The 6658-nt window shown below is 34.3% G+C and overlaps 1 pseudogene; it reads left to right on the plus strand.

Moving 5' to 3' along the window:
- LOC102860742 overlaps window positions 1–3034 on the plus strand; it is a 7047-nt pseudogene extending 4013 nt beyond the window's left edge.
- Window positions 3035–6658: the final 3624 nt, after the last annotated feature.

The following is a 6658-nucleotide window of genomic DNA, read 5'->3' on the forward strand; positions in this document are numbered from 1 at the left end:
TTTTTAATAATTTTAATGAACATTTACAGAGAATTTGGATTTCCATTCATTCATTGCTGCACTTCTCTACCCGCCCAGCCCTCTCCCCCCACCCCCCAGTTTGCGCCTCTCTTTCAAAAGGAAAAGAAAGACTCCCTCCCTGGTTTCTTGATTACTGGTGCCAAGAGTGTTGATTGTGGAAGCAGAAATTATTAACAATCTTAATCTCCTCTCCATCTATCGTGGTGCTGCCTACTGACCCAGTCGTGAGGATCATTATTTTCATGATGTTGAGCTTTAATTGATATTGAAGATTGCATTCCTTGACGTTTTGTAGCAAATGCTTTAGGCTCTTTTATTTTTCAGGAAGCGACATTGAGTCATGTGCATATCACCGGTTGTTGGTGAGTCTTCCCCCAGTTCTGATGCCACATTCCTCCTCATAAAGCTCAGCCTCCTGAGTGATCTGTTTCACATATAGATTGAAAAAGTATGGAGATATGTGGCATTCCTGATGCACTCTTTTCCCAATTTTGAACCAAGCAGTATTTCCTTGCTCTTTCTGATGTCTCCTTCCTGGTGCAAGTATAGGTTTTGCACAAACTCTATCAAGTGTTATGGAATTCCCATTCTTCTCAATGTTAGCCACAATTTATTGCGATCCACACAGTAAAATGCTTTTGCATATTCAATGAAACACAGATATATAATCTTCCGGTATTCTCTGCTCTCAGCCAAGATCCATGTGACATGGGCAGAAATGTATCAAGTGCCATGGCCTCTTCGAAACTGAGCTTGTATTTTTGGTAGTTCTCTTTTGACATACTGTTCCAGTAACTTTTGGATAATATTCAGCAGAATTTTGCTTGCATGTGTTAATGTTTGATAATTTCCACACTTTGTTGGATCACCTCTTTTAGATATGGGAATAAATATGTGTCTCTTCTAATTGGTCAGGTAGCTGTGCTCCAGAGTGCTTATCACAGCCTGGTGAGCAAGTCCAGGGCAGCATCTTTTTGTTGAAATATAACTATGGATATCCTATCAATTCCTGGTACTTTGTTTCTTGCCAATTTCTTCAGAGCAGTTTAAATATCCTAACGCTGCTAAGATATTTTTAGGAACTCTGAATATCTATATAAAAGGTGTGTTAAAAAACAATTTCCATGGCTCTTCTCCTAAAAATTAGAAAACATTTTGCTATCTGATTAAAAAGTTGCATAAATACAAGCAATCTGCACCATTAAAATATACTTTTTCCATCAGATAATAAAAAATTCTGGTTTCATTTTGAATGCAAAAAGCAAAGAAAATCCCATAAAATAGTCTCATTTCCTCAAATATGTTTGTCAATATAATAGTGGTTGTCATAGGTTATTATTTTTACTTTTATTGCATTAACTATAATCTATTAGAATATGGTTTTCAGATACAATTGGATTATAGCTGCATCTTTTCAAAAACATTTTTACTAAGATAAGTTAAGCATTTTGTATTTTTTATTATCTTTTGGTAGAAATAATTCATATTTATAATTCAGTTATAAGTATTATAATTAATTTTTTAACATAGGAATACAATTTAAAAGAATGAGTACCAAAGGACAGTAAAATGATTGAGATTTAAAGTTTTTATCCAAACATTTGAAAAACTAGTTCACAGTCCATAGATGAATAGCTATTATAGATAAAATGAAATATCACTTCTATCATTATTCTATATGGATGAAAGTTCTGATAAAACCTAGACAATACATGACAAGGCTGCATAGTGGAGTGGACTTGGTGGGGGCCAGGCGGGGATTGTATACTAATGAAAGAATTTTTCTTTCACTTTTCAAAGAGAAGAGCAGACTGGAGGGGAGGGGTGGGCAAGGAGAAAAATGCAACAACTAATGAATAGAAATCCAAAGTTTCTGTAAATGTTCATTGAAATTAATCAAAAATACCCCCCAAAACCCCTAGACACTTAAATAAATAGACTATATTTTAACCATTTCATATAATTATTAGAACTCCTTCTGAGTTGTTTGTCACAATAACATATTTTTCTGTCAGCAAATTTTATTTTTAAGACACTCATCTGACAATTGATTAGATTTTATTTCCCTCAGTGTCATCCATGTGACATTCAAAAGGGTTTAGTTTTGTATCCAGGGAATGTTTCATATCCTTGAACAAAGCACTATATGGTAAAAGTAGGAAGGTGTGAATAGAAGTCTGTCTTTTTTTCCTGTGGGAGAAAGATGTATGTGGTAGCCTAAAGTTGGCAGACCTAATTATACAGTGGGCTCCTGCAGGTAGGCCTAGTAAGCAGCTTCTACAAACAGTATCTCAAGTTTTCAGTAAATATGGGAAGTGTGGTGGTAGTTGGAATCTTAGCACTTTTGTGATGTCCCTCATATCTTCTTTTCAGAGGATATGGGAGAACATAAAAGGCACCTCGTGGTGTAGAGCACAGTGTGCTGAGCTGCTCACTGAGAATTTAGTGGTTGGAATCTACCATTGACTCTGAAGGATAAAGATGAACAGTCTTCCTCTCATAAACAATTTACAGCCTTGAAAACCTGACGAAGGGTCGTTGTGCTTCAGAATTGGTCAAGTGTCAGGTGCCACTGGAATAATCATCATCAATGCCTCTGCACTTCCCTTCTCCCTTACCCTGACTGCCTTATGATACTCTTAACTCTTCCCCTCCCCCAATGTCTTACATCACATCCCAGGAGATGAAGTGTATTCTGCACTGGTTTGCAAGTTGGTCAGGTCTCCAGCATGAACGTTTTCTACAGGACCTTATAGCTAAAGCAGTGCCAGGAAAGTGACAGCCACTCCTGGATGGTCTGGAGCAGCTTAGTGTCTGTCTCTGGGGCAAACTGACCACATTGCCTCTTTGAATGCCAGCTACATTTTTGAGATCAATAGTTTCAAGACTGGGTTGGGCTGATCAGTAGTGCAATGAATTTGTCATGCAATTGGAAGTGACTGAGTCAGACTTTGTGACAAAGTTTTACCACCACAGTTTTACAGCTAAAACTGGTAAGGATTGCTATGAGTGAAGCCTCAGTTCAGATGGGCTACACAAAGATCTGGAAATGGTAACCTGGCTAGTTGACTGAACTCACTGAGAGCACAGACATGGCCATTTTAACAGTAGCTTGTCAACTGGACTCCTAGGAATGATTTCCACCCAGGCAAATCCAGATCATCAGTCTGCATTTCTATAGCATCTTTCCGAGAATCTGATGACTTCTTTCGGAACTGCAGCCAAAAGGAACTAAAGTATTACAACTCAGATTTGACATTCTGCTGCCTCAGGAGGAACATAAAGTGGAACTCTCCTGGTCTTAACTAGACATGCCAACCATCAGCTTTTACACTGGTGATTTAGGAAAATTATGGAGAATCAGAAGAGATAGAATAATTATTTCTTCTCTCATTAAATCCTAATAGCCAAGTATATGCTATTTTTTGAATTGGTAGCAGGTATTTCTATTCTACAATAATATGAAAACAAGTAATGCTCTACAAGTTGAAGGATTTATTTTTTATATAAAAATAAAGAACAGCTTTTAAAAAAAGTTTATATCTAAGAACATGTATAAAAAGAGTGTATCTAAGTGTAGGTCTATTCTGTCACATGGTCCATGCATTGATGTTAGCTTGATTCCAGTGGGTTTTGGTTTTGGCTTATATGTAAGTTGAAGATTTGGATGTTGATTTTTAAAGAATTTACAGGATTCCTAAACAAACTTCTCTTGTTACCTTCCATGGGAACATGAAAGTTCATTTGAAAACCACTCTACTTATTTTCTACTGAGAAGATTTGAGTTTCCAAAGCGGATATCTCAAAATTAAAGATATTGCACTTTATGGTTTATACGCATTTGAACCTAGCCACAGATGGTTGGGGAATGATTTGACCGCATGAAGAGAAGATAATCCATGCTTTGAACCTTACAGGTGTTTGCTGTAATCTGATGGTTTGCTCTGGACTGGACTTTGCTAGTGAATGCAAATGCTAAAAATTTTCAAACTAAACAGAACATTCTTCAGCAAAAGTGTAATACTTGTTCCTTCAAAGAACTGGTTTATTAAGGATGGGCAAATCAGAAATTGACTACATAAAATGTGATATTAAGGCAAGAGACAAGAAGCAGCTGGCTTATATGCTTTCATGAATATGATTATTAGTAAGATGATTCTAAGGGAAAAAATATCTCACAATATATATGAATTAAATACAACAGAAATGAAAAATGGCCTATACATAATATTCATGCATGAAATATAATGTACATGAGTAATTGTATGCAAAACAATATGTAAAAATATTTAAAATTTTACAAAAATCTCTGAATGGATTTCTGGTTTTATTTTGTTTTCCTTTGATTATGGACAAAACAAGAATAACAATTACACAAACTTTTCACCTCCCTTTCCAGTCAGATAAGGTCTATCAGGGTTAGTCTTTATACGTTTATTATGTTTAATAAACTAGCTATTCCTAGAAACATTATTCTAGAAACTTAAATTATGTTTGTATATTTTTTATTCCACTTAATTTCATACTACTTAAAATAGGCTTAAAATAAGCAAAGCCTTGGAGGACATATTTCAAAGAACACCACAGAAGTGACATTTTTTAGTACTTACTTAAGCCACTGCTGTGGGAACTGACAAACGACTTGTGGTTTAATTTTCCATAACACATTTTCACTTTAATTTTCTTAATTTAGCAGTTACTAAAACCCATGTTTGGGTTTCTTCCCAATTTGCTTAATAAGTTACTGAAGTGATGCTTTTGAGTGTCTATGATGTAATATGTTTATCCTCCATGCACAAGTTACTAAATTAGTACTTTCTTACAAAGAAATGGGATGAAATCTGTACCAAAATTATCTAGGACAATTTTTCTAATTCAATTTACCACAGTTCTTTCTCCCTATTTCTCTTTCTCTCATTCCACAAACCTCTGACCAATTTAGAAATCAACTTAAAAAACAAATCAGACCTTTTAAAGGTGGAGGTTGAGACAGCGGAGGTGGGGGGATATGAGTGTGTTTGGGAGAGAGATATGTAAGTAAAGGGGAAGTACGGAAGTATGTTATCAAGAGGTATTTCAGAGAAGTGTTGTATAGCTTACAATTTAGTTTAAAAAATCCAGCTTAAAAATTCTATATGAGCTCAATTTAAAATTGTATTGATTATTAGGGTTTCCTCTCATTCTTCTATCATTATATGAATCTACCTTCATAGGAGTCAGGGAATATTTTTTAGAATTGCATTTTCTTTATAACTTACATAAATAACCTTCAAATTTCTGATCTGAGTGTGAGTTATGATTCTACAATTTGAAATTTTAAAAATAGTTCAACCTACAAAACACTGGAGCTATCTGATAAGCATTAAAATATTATTATTTCAATTATATTAATTAAAATTTATGCACAAAATAAATGATATACTTTCAAAATCCACATGATTGTCATAAATGACACTGTTTTTTAATACATTGCCCAAGCAATATGATCTCAAGAAATCTGTATAATCTAATGTAAATATGTAATATTATATTACATATTACTATAAGACATGAGCCATGAAAGCTAGATTACATGTTTTCATCAATATAATTATTAGTAAGATTATTCTAAGGGGGGAAATCTCAAAATATACGTGCAATTTCATGTATAATATATGTAAACTAATATAAATATGTACTATCTGTGTAAATACATAAACACATGAATAAACGACACAAAATCAATATAATTCAATGAAAATAGCAGCATATTTGAATGTAAAAGCATTTAGACTCAAATGTTTGTGGTAGACTATAAACAAATGATATGAAAGTACATATTTCCATAATGTTGACAAGAATATTGTTTAATTAACGTCTTTTTCTACAAATTATACAGACAAATTAATGTGATGAAAAATTTTTTTGGATTAGCAAGAAATCACTTTTATTTCTATGAAGGTGTAGCATCATAATTTTCTTAAAAGGTAGGAAGGAAAAATCAGATTTTATCTGTTTGAACAGAAATTTCCCACTTCCCATATTAACGGAATATGTGGCTCACAAGTCTTTCTTAGAAGAAATTTCCTTGTGATAGTGTCAAAGTTGTGTAGACAAAGATGTCCACATGGTAGCTAGGTGCCAATGAGTTGATTAGAATTCACAGTGACCTTATGCACAATGGAATGCAACTTGTCCTGGCCTGTGCCATCCTCATAATCTCTGCCATTCTGAAGTCCATTGTTGCAGACAGTGCGTTAACCCATGTAATTAAAGGTCTTTCTCTTCTCTTTCATTGACCCTCTATCCAGCATGATGTCATTATTCCAAGGAATAGCCCCTCATGAAAAATTGTCCAGAAGTATATGAATTGCAAATTTAACATCCTTACCTCTAAGTAGTGTCCTGGTTGCACTCCTTCCAAGATAAGATTTAAAAGTGTGTGTGTATGTGTGTGTGTGTGTGTGTGTGTGTGTGTAGGGGGGAATCCACTTTATATATTAATCTTAAAAAAGAAAAGAACATTTTCCTTTAGGAATTTGATACTATAAATAAGAGATGAAATGGAAAAGAACCAGAACATCTGGCTTGGTCACTCAGTGTTGGATTTTGAAATAAAGGCTATCACCGAAGTAGACACACCAAAGAGAAAGTAAAA

This window comes from Elephantulus edwardii, unplaced genomic scaffold, assembly GCF_000299155.1.
Source record: "Elephantulus edwardii isolate Elephantulus edwardi_28Jun2011 unplaced genomic scaffold, EleEdw1.0 scaffold00034, whole genome shotgun sequence".
Lineage (NCBI taxonomy): Eukaryota > Metazoa > Chordata > Mammalia > Macroscelidea > Macroscelididae > Elephantulus > Elephantulus edwardii.